The 15,902-nt window shown below is 44.6% G+C and overlaps 1 protein-coding gene across 1 annotated transcript in view; it reads right to left on the bottom strand.

Moving 5' to 3' along the window:
* Positions 1 to 15,902, bottom strand: part of TRIM44 (tripartite motif containing 44) — a 547,049-nt gene that overhangs the window by 135,746 nt on the left and 395,401 nt on the right. The window lies entirely within an intron of this gene.

Genomic DNA, 15,902 nt, shown 5'->3' with positions numbered 1-15,902 from the left:
AGTTGAGACCCAAGATTTAGATCTACGCTTCATGTAGGCTTCTCATTCTGTAATGTCCCCAGTAGAAACCCTGGACCTGAACACCACTGAACTCTGTAGCTCAGGCCCATCTTTAGTTGATGACAGTTTGCTCTTCCTTAGCACGTAGAAAAGGGTCTCAGTCCTGACAAGCACTAGTTAATTCAGGGAAATAATATACAGGTGGCTTCACTAAGGCATAGAATAGTAAAGTGGCTTGCTTAAGGTCTTAATGAATCATTGGCAGCGTGGACACTAGAACCCACATGTCCTGGCTCAGAAGCCTCTTTTCCAACCCCTCGATCACACTGCCTTTTGTGTAAGCCCCCTCAGAATAGATTTTTGGGTTCCTGATGAGGACACTTAAATGTGTTATTTCACATTACTGAATTAGTGTGGGGCCTTTATTATAAGAGGGAGACTCACTGATTTTTCAGTCCTCTCATTTGAGGACAATAGCTCCTTCAGAAGAGAACTCATTCAAATGAAAGCACCCTCACTTCCAAGAGAGCCAGATTGTGCTCTGCATGGTGGCTGGTTCTGAACACTATGCCAACGACTGACTGTTCAGTCTCCAGCTCGTCTACAAGTGCCGCTGCCTTCAGCCGCAGCACCTTTGCTGGCATTAGAAACTTTAATTACATGGTATAGTAATTACACTAACCTCTGCACATTTTTCTTCTTTCTGGGCAGCTTTTGTGTAGGTGGTTAGCTGATTTCTTTTTATATAGAAGGTTAATACTAGCGCCACTTGGGCCTTGCTTATTGAATAGCTGTCACATCCTAGATGTAACTTGATTAAGGTTATATAATTTAAGCTTCTATAGGTTTTCTGCTTTTCAATAAGCACATCAGAGATGTCACCATGCTAACAAATTCTGTACCAGTATAGGCAATACTATATGTCTCCTTACTGCTGTATCCTAAAATGTTCTACAGCGTTATCTACTAGCACTAATATGGTGATGGTAGCACTGATTCAGGTATTGCCAATCACCTTACAAATACTAAAGAATTAAGCCTCACAAACGCATCTCAGAGGCGGGCACATTGGGAATTATTGTCTCAGTTATACATACGAGTAAATTGAGCACAGTTGCCAACTTTCACATGGTAAATAAGCACCCCGACTTTCACAATAAGCCAAAAATCAAGCTAATCCCATTTCAAAACAAGACCAAAACAAGCCCATCCCTAAGAACCCCAACATTCTATGTCACTAGATTCCCCCAGCGTGCAGTCTGGGACTGCGGTGGGCCTGCTGTGCACCCATGGTTCTCCCCCCACCCCCACCACGCCCTCATGCCCCGGCTTGCCAGGAGACGATTAAACAAAGAAGCAACAAGCTATAACAAGCAACATGGTTACAAGCCAATCACGCAACAAGCCAAAAACTAACCAGCAAGCAACTCACAAGCCAATTAAGCCCAATTTCTGCATTTTTTTCATGGGTTTGGCATGTCTGAAATTGAGCCATAAGGAATGTTGCTCAAGGTCACACAAGGAGTCACTGAGAGAGCTGGTAAGGAAGCCCAGCACGTCTGAGGCCCACGCACTACACATTAGACCATACTGCCTCCCCAACAGCAAAGACAAATTAAAAACGAGAGACAAGGACCTGAGATTTTGTCAATATGATTTGAAAGCCAATGGGTGGTGCTGAGTGCTCGGCCCTTGAACATCAGGGCACTTATTTAAGTGCTGCCTTGGGAGCCTAACTGTCTGCATCCATTTTTTTTAAATCATGGCCTGACTATCAATAAATAATACACTAGTAAAACTAGTTAGTCCATTAATAAATAAGCTCTGTGCGGGCCGAGTGACTGTGGATTTCCTGATTTGCCATGTGTTCTAAACAGGTGCACCAGTGCACTTGATAGTTACTATCCCCCATCATTGCCACTTTAAATGTAGAGGAAGCCTGCTTTGTTCTGTCATTACAGCAGCATCATCTCATAACGCTTCATTTCTTGGGCTGACAAAGTACACATATATCCACTGACATTTCTGAAGCTGCTGCATTCTGAAGTGCATTAATGATGCACTGGTGCATAATAAGAATATTGAGTTTTACACCCATTGACATATTGTGACCATGAGATAGATAGGTAAGGATGCTAATCCACATTTGATGGATATACGCACAGACAGGGTCTGCAGCTTGCCCAAGTTTGCAGAGCTAGCACCAGCATACAGCACACTTTAATGCCTGGTTTTGTCCTCAGACCACACCTCTCATGAATATGCTAACAGGAGCAGGGTCAGATTAATACATAGGCAAAAGAGGCATGTGCATACAGCCCAAATTTGGGGTGAGGGGGCAACCTGAATGGTGCTGCGACCCCAGGCACCAGCGATACCACACACTTGGTCCAGCTGCCACGATGGAGGAGCTGCCAGGTCAAATTTAAGTGAACAATGGGGCAGTCAGCACCTAAATTCCCTTGCAGGCGCTCAGGGCTGCAGCGGGGAGAGACGCCGACCCCCCAGCCCTGGAGCTGCCGCGGCAGGGAGCGACAACTCTCCCCTCCAGCCAAGGTGCTGCTGTGGGGAGAGAGAACTTGGGGGAGTCCTCTCTCCCCACTGTAGCCCTGGGGCACCCTGCATCCTAAACCCCCTGGCCCCACCCCAGAGCCTGCATTTCCCCAGCCAGAGCTTTCACACCCCCCACACCCCAACCCCCAGCCCTAAGTTCCCTCCCACATGCCGACCTCTCAGCCCCATCCCCCGCCACATGAATTTTGTTGTATGCACTAATATGGCGGTGATGTGTGACATCACCTCCTCTCCATATTGGTGCACATAACAAAATTCATTCTGTACATGTGTAGGAAAAATTAGAGGGAACACTGGTCAGCATTGCTCCTCCTCGCTGCGGCCGTGGGGCTGGCTCCTGCACCAGGGTTTCCCCTTCCAGCAGACCATGTCCCCTTTGCTCTGCACACCGGACTTGCTCAGTGACAGCCTCAAGAACTGCTACATGTACAGAGAGCTGCAGTGAGTGCCCATATGGAGCAGCCAGCTGGGACAGGCGTGGCCAGAAGCCCTGGGAAGGGCAGACACAAGCAGGTCAAGAAGGCCGTGTTTGTGCATCAGGAGCTAGTCACTGACCTGGATAGGAGAGGATTAACTAAGCAACATCTGTGCAGCAAGAGCCAGACATGCTTGGGTTAATAGAGCACTAGCACAGCTGTGCCAGCAACGACAGGATTAATATACCTGCAGCCATACTGCTTGGGAGCAGCTAGCTTAGCTGGCCAGTAGAGGGATCCAGAAGTGCCAACGGCCCAGTGATGGGTTAAACCAGCCCTGAACAGGAGGGAGGGAATGAATGACTACATGTTTGTGCCAACTGTCCAGGTAGCTTGTTTGCAGTGACCTGAATAAGAGCTCTGTGTAGCTTGAAAATGTCTCTCTTTAATCAACAGAAGTTGGTCCACAAAGAGATTACCTCACTCCCTTTGTCTCTCAGGGAGCTTGCATGTTTCTCCCAGAAGATGGCGAACTTGGCCTTCTAATCTGATCCACCATCCTAGTGTATCTGTAGAAAGGCACAGTCTGGGGCTGGTGCTGTGAGAGGCTGGGATGAATCAGGTGCCTGCCACAGCCTAAACAGAGACACTTACTTTGGCAGAAAAAGAGGGGTGAAGGGGAGATTATTCACTGGTTCGCAAAAGGCCTGTCGTGTCAGAACGTGTGTGGACCGAGGCACTTGAGCAGATTCCAGGGGAGGCTGACAGAACCGGAGGGAGCCGATGCTTGTCAGTAGAACACTTCGCCAGTCATTTGCCTTTTTAAGGGAACAGGATTCATGCCAAGTGTGATTCCTTCCTTCTGTGTTTGACGCAGATTCTGCCAGGGACACTTTGGCACCCCAAGAGAAAGTAACAGTGTTATACACTGAGAATTTGAAATCTTTTAAAATTAGTGAATTTCAAACAATGTAAATTTCTGATATAGCTCCTTTAAATAACAGCATGAACAGACATTTACAAAAGGTCTGTACAATAATATTCAAAGGGTTTTTCTGCTCTTCTGCAATATTACAAAGATCTTTTAAACCAACTCAAGAGAAACATGCTTGAGCGCTCCTCTCCTCCCACTCCACTTCCTCTCTGGGCACATTTCCACCTGCTTGCTGCCTTTTTAGCTTCAGCGTTGCTGCTGCTATTGGTGCAGGGCCTGGGACACGGAGTGCATGAGATCCTCCCTAGAGTGGTGCAGGAAGGAAGTCATCTTGCTAGCACAAGGGACAGGAAGCACAACTGCACATCAGCATAACAGTGGAACAGACATGACGCAAAGTGCTGCCACACACAAAGTAAACAAACTGAATAGCATTCAATACATTTCCACCCTACCCTGATCTCTTCCAGTTACTGTCTCTGAGGTATTATTTGTAACAAAAGTATGGCATTTTCAGACAGAAATGCAATTTTTCAAGTTGACAGCATCCCTTTATGCAGAAAGATGGCGAAGGTTCAGTGCCAACGAGCGGTAGACTTATAATAGCATCCATTAGTGCTGTTAGCAAGAGTCTGCCAGGGCTTCTGTTTGTAATTTAGGGGGTTATAACTCAGCAATGCAAAATAAGATGCAAGATGAAACTTTGCATATAAGATCTGGGCCTTGGAGTGAGCTTTTTTAAAAGAGAGAATAAATCCCAATGGTGCTTTGAGACTTTGGGCCATGTCATAAATTATTGGTACAGACATGGAAACCTAAAGGATAAGTAGGGCGGTACATTGCTGCCTGCTGCCTGCACTGACAGCAAACTGACCTTTAGTCTGAAATACCCACCTCATCCTAATGAATTATCCTCACTCATTGCTCCAGAAAAGAGTGACCGCAGTTCCTTGCTAATAAACTTAAGAGGCAGATTCCTTCATTTGCTCTAACTTAATCCTATGCACATCAGTAAGGCTTGCTAAGCAAGCAGCTAGATGTCAGTCCTGCAATGTGCTCCACATGGGAACAGCGTTCTGCCTGCACGGAGCTGATGACAGCGTCAGGGTCCCGGGAAGTTAGTGCCTTTCTCTCAGGAATATTCCTGCATCATTTTGGATGCCATTCTTCACCTAGTAGGGAGACAGCTCTTAATTATTTTGGCCCCAGCAGCAATAATGGCAGCTGTTACTTTGTGGTCTGCTAATCCAGGCAGGTGGAGGTGCAGGGAGAATCATGAAAGTCTGACCTAGATATTACCAGGAGGAAAATGTGCTTTATTAAAATAGGAATGTGGTAACAGATAAATAATCAGCGGGTCACACTGAAATTTAAGTATCAGAGGGGTAGTCGTGTTAGTCTGGATCTGTAAAAGCAGCAAAGAATCCTGTGGCACCTTATAGACTAACAGACGTTTTGGAGCATGAGCTTTCGTGGGTGAATACCCACTTCGTCAGATGCATGTCACCCACGAAAGCTCATGCTCCAAAACGTCTGTTAGTCTATAAGGTGCCACAGGATTCTTTGCTGCTTTTACTGAAATCTAAGAAGGTCACGAATGTTAATCTCAGTAATGTATTTTAAATCAGCCCATAGCTCCTCATTTTTACTTTTACTGTGAGAGAGGAGTGTGGAGAATGTTTCTCAGGATGTTTTCCTTTTCCAGAGAACAGATGGTAAACATCAAATGCCAGTAACACTCCTATGTAAGACAGCACCATTGTGAACATTCCTATTTACAGTTTCTACCCATTGCTTTCCCGTCACCTCATTTTTCAATTTGATGTTATTTGCCAGGTAAAAAATTCTGGCTGATAGTAACAAAATAAAGCAGGTACCCATAAAACTGCACTGGTCCGGGTACGGTACTGTAGCTCCTAATAAAGCACAGACCCTTTCTGGAGAATGGAAACTGCACATGTTTCTGCCTTTTTTCCTTGCCCCCCTCTGCAGACAAATATTGAACTAACAATAAAAAAGCTTTACTCCTTAAAATAAAAGCCTAAGCAAAAGCTGTGGCTGATCTAAGATGCACCATTCTAATCACATTGCTCCTCTGCTGTGTTTCTGCATTCTCTCTTTGCACTGTAAGTTCGCTGGGGCAAAGACCCTGTCTTTCTATCTGTCTGTAAAATGCCAAAGCACCTTGTTGATGCTATACTCAAAATAACATTGTCCTTTGCCTCGTGTTTGTAACATGAAGTAGGGATAGCTTAGTTATTGCAGGATGAGGTTTCAGCTAACTGGAAAATTTACATCTGCAGGTTTCCCATCATAGCAGTGCCCACTCAGTCCCTCATCCATCCTTAGATTAACATTAAGTGAATGTGCATGTGTGATGACACCTTGTAAAGAAAGCCTGATTCTCAAAGGTGTTGAGCAACCACAACTTTCATGGACTTTGGCTGGAATGTCAGATGCACACCACTTCTCAAAAATCAGCTTCAAAGTCCTATCTGCTTCCCAGATCCCAAGGCACTTTTTGTAAGAACAGCAATATGCCGTGGCATTTTTGGCTAATATTTCTCCTTCCCCCACTGCTGTCTATCATACTGTACCCTGATTGCCATCCAGAGGTTGTGAAGGTTTCTTGTCTGTTGCTTTGATGGGTTTAAGAATGACCCCCTTATGTCAATAAATTTATATTAAGGTAACAATCATACCAACATCACCTTCTCTCTGTATAAGCAATCACAGGAGCTATGAAGTTTGCCATTGATTGAAAATGAACGGGACTTTCAGGTAATGAATTCAATTCATTGACAGTTCTCAGCAGAGGGGAAAAGTTTTGGATGCAATCACTTCAAGTTAAATATCCTGGTCACAGATGGTAGCTATTCTTAACATAAAACTGTACACACATGCAGCTATCTCTGTCAATAGGAATTCTGGGGAGGCAGCATCATCTAGTGACTAGTTATGGGGCAGTGAGTGAAGAGTCCTGAGTTTTATCCTCAATTTTGCCATCCAGTCATTTAACCTCTCTGTGCTCCGTTTTCCTTTCTGTACAGTGGGTGTAATACCGAGGCTTATCTACCTCATAGGGGAGCAGGGACAATTAAGTGATTCATGTTAGTCAGTCCTCCTGAGGTCTTTAGACAAAGATGCTAATAAGAGTACAAGGTATTGTTATTTAGCTGAGAAAAAGCATTAGCAGTATAGGATCCTGTTACATATGTTAGTACCCTCCCATTTACTTATCTGGCAGCCTGAAATTACCTTTGCCAGCTACCAAGAAAATGGCTTTTTGCAGAATGTATCCATGTTTGCTGTGCCGTAGGGCCAGATTTTTAGTTTAGTTTAGTTTAGTTTCATTGGGAGTTAGGTGTTTAAATTCCTTTAAAAATCTGGCCCTTACAGCACAGCACTAGACAGCTTTCAAAACATAACAAGTCTTGACCCAGACTAAAATCTAAAACTTTATTATAATCCTCTTCAAAGGAAATGTTTGTTCTGTTGGTATGTGAAGCTTAGAGCATGGCCTCCTTCTCCATGGCCCACTTTAAAAGCTTGCCTTTATGGCTCACTCGTACAAAAGCCGAGCCCTTTACAAGAAAACGTGTTTGTTGTGAACACAGGCCACCATGAAAGAGCAGCTCATGTCTTTAACATCTCTTAAGAGCCCCCTGCTGTCCTGTCTCAGTCTGAAATATGCCAGGTGAAACCCTGCTTGCTTTCATCAGAGGAAGGTCCCAGGACTTGGCTCCCCACTGAGATGGCCCAGCGCTCTTAAAACTTGCCTCTCAGTTTGTAAATCTGACCAGTGGGGAGCAGAATTCAAAGGGTGTAGAGGAGATTTCAGGTACATCAGTGTCCCTTATTCCTATGCATCTCTCTATCCAAGAAAACTGTGCATGTCTGTGCACGGCTGGAAGGAATTTTTGACACCTCTGAATGAATCGACCCTAGAGATGAATGTGAACCCTACTGATGTGAAGTTTTGTTTTCACAGCTGGGTCCCTGTTCACTGGGTTGTTTTATTTTCTGCGAGGCTGTCAAGCCTCTACATGTTTACTGTAGGACTGTATGTAATATGGGCGGTGTGACCTCTTTATATCTTTAAAGGGGATATTGTTCAATTAAGGGTCTTCTCCTGTGCTGTTTGAGCATGGGGCTTCAGCAGAGTTTGCAGACATGAGCATTGTCTATGTCCATGTATGGAGTGATGCTTAGCTCAGTGGTTTGAACATTAGCCTACTAAACCCAGGATTGTGAGCTCCCTCCTTGAGGGGGCCAGTTGGGGTAAAAATCTGTCTGGGGATTGGTTCTGCTTTGAGCAGAGGTTTGGACTAGATGACCTCTTGAGGTCCCTTCTGACCCTGATATTCTATGACCTTATAAAAAGGGGATGAAGCAGAAATGTGGGGGTGGGGAAGAAACCCAATTTGGTTATGAACAGACAAGTCTCAGGGATGAAAAAGACCTAATAAGAAATTGCTGCCTGTTAGCTGGGCTGCACTGGGGAAGTCACCATAGCTGTTCAGTACCTTAGCTCCTGTCTCCACTCCTATACGCACCCTGTTATAACACAGCAGTGCTGCTTTGTTCCTGTTGTAATGTGTAAATGATATTGCTGTAAGATGGGGCTGGCCCATGGACAGGATAAGGGATCTACTACTGTCACCTAAGGGAGACCTAATTCAGCTCAGCACAGGCTGATTTTTCACAGGCTCTTTCATGACCATAAAATGGCACCTCCAATAGCACTAATAATCATATATCATCATAACACTTAGCTCTTACATGGCAGGTTCCAGCAGGAGATCTCCAAGTGCTCTACAAAGCAGATGGGTCTTTTTACAGTTCTCAACATTACAGGCAGTGGTTGAATAAGCTTGTCTACTTTTAAAAACCCAAAACATCTTCCACAGCGTGATTGTTTGTTTGGGGGGTGGGGGGCGGGAGTTGGTCTCGGAAGCTCTGTTTCAGCCTTGTTAGCACATTTTCTGCCTGTTTGAAGAAAGCTTTGAAGGGCAAACCTGCCACTGGAGCCCAGCGCTGGAGCTCTTTGATGTTAATCCCAGCTTTGTGTGTCTACATGACATTACTGCAGACACTGTGGTATTCCAGTCACCTGGCAGGAGCTGTTACTAGGGAGTGACAGAATCAATAATGCTCTGGTTACTGCAGCTTTTCTTCCTATTCATCACTAGGAGCATTAGAAGAAGAGCAAGGGAGAGGAGCTCTTGTTATGCTCTTCGCTATAAAGGAATGAGATTTAAAATATCAGCCAGCAGGCCTCAGTGACAGCAGATGGCAGACTTTGGGGCTGGGGACTGCATAGACTAGCGTTTGGGGGCCTGTTTTAGCAAGAGTTAACTGATTGCAAAGTAACCTCCATTAACTAACCATGCTGTAAACGCTAGTCTAGACACTCCACAAATGATTATTCCAGGGCACAAATGTCTGTAGTTTACCAGTGGGACCAGAGTGAATTAAAACAGGATCACAAATTCTAGTTCAGTCAAATCCTGGGAAGGTAGACTTCCCTTCACTGAGTTCTGCAATGGCTGGTGACTCCGCTCGTATTGCCTAGCATGGATTAGAGAGTGGTTAGGTAAAGATCAGTTCAGGGATGAGATAAAGATCAGTTCAAGGACAGACAGTGCTTTAAATTGGCAATAGTCAGTCAATATTTGAAATTTAGTAAGAACACAGGAAGTGAACAGTAAGTACTCCAAATAAGAAAATAAACTGCCACGCAAGGGCTTTGCACGCTAGCTAATAGCTGGCAACTAAATTGTGCTTATCCTGATGGAATTGGGAGCAATGAGCTTTAATCCTGTTACATTATCAATGCTGTAAATTTCCTGGTCTAAATGTTCCCAGTAGATCAAATGTCCTTGAAAACTGATTGTTCCTTTAATTCCCAACACTCCTACTTAAAGGCATAGTCCTAACCATTACAAAACCAATGGCCACAGCATCTGTCATCCACTTCTGGGACGTCTCTTCTACTTGATATGCTACATCATAAGCAACCAAATTGGCTACAAAAAGTGCTTCTAGATAGTGTCACTCTGTTGAGCTGGATTGATTCCCTATGACAGCTTATCCTGGTACTCAGGTAGACAAATAACTGAAGAAAAAGATGGGGAAATACTTCATAATTTTTCAGAAGAATGTAAGATCAATGAGCTGGCCTCCTGTGGTGAGTAAGGAGTAGAGAGCTAACCTGGCTCTTCTAGTTTAATTCATTTCAACAGAGAAATCTTGATATGCCTCAGGCTACGTCTACACTACGCGCCGTTTCGGCGCGTTAAAATCGATTGCTCGGGGTTCGATATATCGCGTCTGGTCCAGACGGGATATATCGAACCCAGAGCGTGCTTAGATCGATTCCGGAACTCCACCAAAACAAACGGAGTTCCGGATTCGACTTGGCGAGCCGCGCACATCGATCCCGCGCAGTGAAGACGGGTGAGTAAATCGATTTTAGATATTCGATTTCAGCTACGCTATTCTCGTAGCTGAAATTGCGTATCTAAAATCGATGTTCGCACGTAGTCTAGACGGGGCCTCAGTCTAATCCCAACATGTGGCTTTATTTTTGAATGAAGTTTAAAAGGGTGGTTTCATTTTTTTGTTTTAGGTTCAAGTAATTCTCACTTTTCAGTCCCAACTATCTGCCAGATATTACTTATTATTTGTACTTCAGTAGCACCTAGCAGCCCCAGTCCTGGACCAGCGTTAGGTAATTCTAAGGCACCATAGTATCTGAGCACCAAGATGACAAAGGACTAGAGAAGAAAATATGGTGACAGATAATTAATTTTAAATAATAATAAAATAATAATAATAAACAAAACCACTTGAAAATCTGTCTGGAGTAATGAGCAGTGACCCTCAAATCAGAGAAGAATCCTGATTCTTGAAATTTCAGAAGAACTGGATCCTTGTTAGATACGTAGTACTGCCAGGTTCGGGCCAGGTTGGAAATCCTGTGACAATAAGTGCTGCATTAAGGCCCAGCCAGTGCCCCCTCCAGACCTTCCACTCCACTCATCTATATTACATTAGGATGAGCTTCGTTTAAGTGCATTTTTATAGAAAGGGGTTCACTAGGCCCACACAAGCCCCCAGATCTGAGCACACATCACACCTTGTGGGTGAGCCAAACCCAAATCCAGAACGGATTTTTGCAGTCGGCCTCTATTCCAGTGACTGGCTGAACAAAAACCTGGATCTGAACTTTTAAATGTTCAAAATCTAGATCTAGAGTCAAATTTTGCAGAGTGAGCCCTCAAACCTCTCTAGTTCTAACACAGTCCCCCTGGCCAGCAAAAAAACAGGTTCTTAAATTCACTGATTCATCCACTCCACTCTCATGCCAACATTCTCTTTTGCAGGGTCCCCTCCTCTGAAGAGTTGGAATTTTCTGCTAGGTCACAAATTTTGCTTTAGTCTCTTGGACAAGCATCAGCCTAGAACTGTATCTGGTTCAGCTCTGAGCAGGGTTCATAATCCCAGAGAGCAGCTTGCTATGGCTCTAGTCTTTGGCCGCCATGTCGACAATGCTATTAGAAGTAGCCAAGGCAAATAGAATGTGATGGCTCCAGCATTTAGCGCAACAGGCAGCAATTACTGGGGAGCACAAAAAAAAAAAAAAAGGCCAAACGATATTAAAAATAACAAAGCTTCTGATTTCAACATTGAGGGATCTTTTCCTTAATACTCATGAGCAGCATGAGACCTAAAATCAGTTCTGACGAAATCTCATTGACTTGACCGCCTTCCTTATCTGCTGCCTAGCCAAAACACCATGCAGTTCCCGTTGCTTAGGAAACATAGCGGGGAGGTTGGGGGAGAGAGAAGTTCTAATATATGGAGAGAAAAGAGCAGTAGCATTTCATATAACTTCTGCTAACAGTGACAGCATCAGACCTGAAGGGGATTTGGGGGCTAGATGTAATTTCTCCACAGAATGATTAGCCGTTTATATAGAGAGATATATATATAACTAATGTATTTGGAGATTTTTTTTCTTTACTTCTATAAAGTCAGTCTGAGTGCTGGATACACAGCCACGCAGTCTGCAGTCCTGTCTGAGTAGAACACATGTAACACACGCAGCGGCAATGCAAGTGTAAGAAACCCAGACTATACAGACACCATGGTCATCAGGAGGTTTCGGTGCATAGAACTTAGAGCACTGTATGCACAATCCCCCAACACCTGCACTAAAGGAGCAACTTCTAAGGGGGTATTGGATATAAATGCTCATAGTACAAGGAGCAAGAAGCCATGCTGAGGATCCTGGGTTGAATCCTTGCTGATGACAAGTGATATCTATATATGATCAGGAATTCAATACAAAACGGCACCCCACATGAGAGCTCAGAGGCCCAGAATGAGCATATAAGACACCAGGTGAATGTGTGTTTTCATGCCTCCCTCTAGTGACTGACGATAAGAACCTGCTACTCTTTCGTTCAGCCAGCAGCCATGGGCTTGTGGTTTGGCGCTGAAGGCCCTGAGCTTGATCCACTGCCAATGACAGCAGTGTCTTTAAGGAAGCTGGCACATGGTGTCACACAAGCTTCCCACACACCATCTGCAATGAGCCTCAACCCTGAGCTGGCAGGGCCACCACTTCTTTTGGGTCTGAGGGCAGCTCAGCAGACATGGCTCATTCAACGCTTGACCTCTTCCCTGAAGCTTGTTACATTTGATCGCTACACATAACAAAGCTGGTTTCAAATCAGCAACCTAGACAATCTCGGCCCAGAATCCCCTGAGCCACCCACTGTCTCCTAATGAGCTGAGATTCTGACACAGAGACCCCAGCTACAGCCGTAAGTGTTTTATATGTGGTGTAGTCGGACAATCCAACTAATTCCTACATTTGGAGCTAGGTATTTGCATGTGCCTTGGCCACAGAGGCATCAGTTGCTATTAAAATACAGTCTGGAGTTCAGTCAAATTTTCTGTTCAAGGGGAGTAAGTATACTCAAGAGGGGATGATTGTGGAGCTGGACAGAACTGGGGGTCCAAACACAACATAGCCTTTTAGTTAAAAAAAAATGAACAATTTTTCCTCTGCTCCCAATTTCACTATTTTAACTTGTTGCTTTGTACCCATTTGGGAAAGAAGGAGTTAAATAAGAAAGCGAGCCTTTGTTATCCTCTCCTGAAAATGATGGAAATGTTGAATGACCCCTTTGGTCTAACACATTCATTCAAACCAGAGGTTGCTTCCACATTAGCAGCAATAAATTCAAAGCAGATGGAAAAATTGTGCTTCTCCCTCTGATCCAGCTTTCAAAGTCTTTTGATTTCAGAATCTTTCACCTGCCCTTTGGCTTTCCTTGCCTGTCACATTCCACAGCAAGATTGATAGGGCTCCAGATAAGGGGATGACAGGACTTACTGCAAATTCAGATACCTTCTCTCCCACCGGATTGTCCCATATCTGCCTATGTTAACCACAGATTCTCTCTCTGCCTTTGATGTAGAGACACACTGATATTTTCCGCCCTCTCCATCATTTTCGTACAATACTTTGCAAAAGATCACTGGCTAAAGCTTACCATGTCTTCCTTTTATGCAGATACTTGTGTATATGTCAGAGACCAGGCGAGAAAATGCCCAGTGCTGGTGGTAAGTTCATCTGGGGAGACTTCTTCCCAGTTTCTCCTGGACTGCAAAGTTGAAGGCAGTAAAGTTTAGGGAGAACTCAGAATCATTTCCAAACACTTAGGAGGTCTGTTCAACCACAAAAGAAATGCTCAAGGGGAATACTGGAAGCCGCCATTGATTAGGTCAGTCACACTAGACTTGACAGCAAAAGTAGTGCAAGGGGAACAATCCTGCATTAGCCCAGGGAGGAAGGACTGATCATGTGTTCTTTCCATCTATAGCCTATGAAACAGAATGGTTTAAATGTCTTTATTTAGGGATGCTGTGTTCACTCTGATACTACAGCTAAAAGCACCACTTACAAGAGTTGATATTTAGGGCACTGTTTCCACTTTTTTTTCCCTAGTGTCTCCAAAGCCATACTAGGGTCTATCTGGCCAAGTTCCATCACTGTATTATCTGAGCACCACACAATCATTAATGGATATATCCTGAAAACACCCCCATGAAGTAGGGAAGTATTATCTCCAGTTTAAAGAGCAGGAGATTAAGGCACAGCAATTAAGTGATTTTGCCCAGGGTCACACAGGCATTCTGTGGCAGGGCTAGGAACTGAATATTGTTCAAATCCCAGTCTAGCACCTTAACCACAATACCATCCTTCTTTTCCTCAAGGCTCAATCCATCTTCCCCTTTCTCTGTCCTCATTTAAAAAAGGCATTTAAAAATGCTATGTTCATTCTTTTCACTCCTCTCTCCAGCTGTTGTCTCAATTACTATCACTAATAGGGCCAGATTCATCCCAGCACCTGCACAGGGACAGAGAAACTTCAGAGACCCCAGTGCCATCTTTGATGCAGACTAAGGTTGCCTCTCACTAGTCCTGATGGGGCTTTGCACTGATACAGAAAAGCCAGGGTCAGGTCTGCCTGCCCACATCCCCTTCCATTCTCTTCCTCATCTAACCTGCCCACACTTCATTTCCAGCCCTGTCTTTCCCAATGCCCATGTGCTGTTGCAGAGGCAGGGCATGGGCCCCCTGAGCTGGGGATATGCCCCAGAGACCAGCCTTACATTTACCCTACGATCCTTTTGTGCAGCCAATAAAAGCCAGTTTCTCTCTCATTTCACACACACGGAGAAATCTCTTCTTTAGAGTCACTCCTGAAAAGCAGCTATTTCCATGGCCTAGGGAGCCCTGTGGCCTCTTTCTATTCTGATAAGCCCCACAGACAAACAACTGTCCTGTCCCTGGCCTCGGTGACACCCTGAGCCCTGAACAAAGCAGGCCATGTGCTGAAGGAAGTGCAATTGGTGATGCACATCAGCTAGCTCCCGTCATTGCAAAGATCGGTGCCATCTGTTAAATCAGAAATATTGTAATTTAAAAAACAGAACGTTCACCCCAGAAGAGCAAACCCACAGATTCCCTTGGATTATTGATTGCAGATCCAAACATGCCCTTCACCCAATTCCTTTTATCCCTGATAGTCACCCCTCAATCTTCTCCTCTTCTCCCTTCAGGGCTTTTGTCTCTTCCTAATGCTCTGGCCCCAGTCACATAGCCCTCCTCAGGCCCATTCTCCCTCTCAGTCCTTACCTTCTCTCCACACCTCCTGTCTCCAGTTCCCTGCTTTGCACAACAAGCCAAGCTTCTCCTCTATTCTGCAATCCTGCAGGATGCCTACACTCCTTCCAAGAGCAATAAAGAAGAAAGCCAAGCAGGCTAGACAAGCACTAGTCCTTTGAAGTTGGCTTGTTTAGCCTGTTCCCTTTTCTATGGCCTTGGAGGACCACAGAAGCCCTTCAGAGCTATAGGGACATGCCTGAGCTAAGTAAGTTTAAACACCATTATGCCAAATACACCCAGGCACCCAGAGAGGCATGGAAGCCAGGGCAATGAAAAGAGTTCCAAATGAGGATCAGCATGAGATTCTGGTCATTACCAGAATTGGTGACCAAAGAGTCCATCCAGTGTGGCAAACCCCACAGCCTTTCCCACACACATATGATTATCTCCAGTGTAATCACCCAGGACAGGTCTCAGCAGCCAGCTGTTTCCAAAAGGTAAAAAAAATACTATGTAACAAATTCATGGTCACTTAGAATTTCACAGCTTTCGCTATGTTGCACACCACTGTCATGTAGAACATCTTGGCAATAGTGGGCTATCATAAACAGATAGTAGGAGTTTGTCATAAACAGATAGCTAAGGGTTAATGTTTCTTTTACCTGTAAAGGGTTAACAAAGGGAACCAAACATCTGACAAGAGGACCAATCAGAAAACCGGATTTTTCAAAGCTTAAGGGAGGGAATTTGTGGGTTTTTCTTGGTCTTGGGTCTTTGTCTGTTCTGTGCT

This window comes from Chelonoidis abingdonii, chromosome 4 (assembly GCF_003597395.2).
Source record: "Chelonoidis abingdonii isolate Lonesome George chromosome 4, CheloAbing_2.0, whole genome shotgun sequence".
Classification (NCBI taxonomy): domain Eukaryota; kingdom Metazoa; phylum Chordata; order Testudines; family Testudinidae; genus Chelonoidis; species Chelonoidis abingdonii.
Note: the sequence above shows the minus strand (reverse complement) of the source record. Positions and strands in the feature narration are given on the sequence as shown.